The sequence below is a fragment of the Dermacentor silvarum genome, chromosome 2, assembly GCF_013339745.2.
Source record: "Dermacentor silvarum isolate Dsil-2018 chromosome 2, BIME_Dsil_1.4, whole genome shotgun sequence".
Taxonomy (NCBI): domain Eukaryota; kingdom Metazoa; phylum Arthropoda; class Arachnida; order Ixodida; family Ixodidae; genus Dermacentor; species Dermacentor silvarum.
In genome coordinates, this window is record NC_051155.1 from 79,027,097 (window position 1) to 79,027,813 (window position 717).

Sequence of the window (717 nt, forward strand, 5' to 3'; positions counted from 1 at the left end):
CGAAAAGTTTCAGTCGCCTTTTATAGGGCCCTACACTGTTGTAGAGCAAACTTCGCCAGTGAACTACCGCGTCACTCCCGTTGTCACGCCTTCCGATGGCCGCTACCGTGGCACAGAAATTGTCCACGTTTCGCGCCTAAAGCCCTTCCAACGACGTACCGCACCGCTATAACCAGCGGCCAGGTTGGCCGCTTTCGCGCGAGGGGGTAATTAGTGTGAGCAAAATATTAATCCTTCATCTTCTTCACCTGTACATAATCATCATCACTGTGCGCGTCGTCTTCGTTCAGCGCGTGGCTCAGCCGAATAAAGGCGACGAGACAACTGTGCTGCTGCCTTACAATATATATATATATATATATATATATATATATATATATAGAGAGAGAGAGAGAGAGGATGGGAAAACGGCTCCGCGGTAGCTCAATGGTGAGAGCATCGCACCCGTAATGCGAAGACGTGGGTTCGTTCCCCACCTGCGGAAAGTTATTTTTCATGCGTTTTTTTTCATTTCCATTCATTTATGACTTCTTTATTTCAATTAGTATGTACAAGTCATTTCCCCTATGCTGTCCTTGGTGTCATTGTTTCTTGGCTTCTTGTGTTATCATTATATATATATATATATATATATATATATATTGTTACGTAGGAAGACGTAGACGGAGAGATATATACAAGTATATTTACAAGGAAATGCGTCGCACTGGGCCAAGA

The 717-nt window shown here is 43.8% G+C and overlaps 1 non-coding gene across 1 annotated transcript; it reads left to right on the forward strand.

Moving 5' to 3' along the window:
* Positions 1-412: 412 nt before the first annotated feature.
* Trnat-cgu (transfer RNA threonine (anticodon CGU)) lies at positions 413-484 on the forward strand. Its single transcript has one exon. It is a non-coding gene; the product is annotated as a tRNA-Thr (tRNA).
* Positions 485-717: the final 233 nt, after the last annotated feature.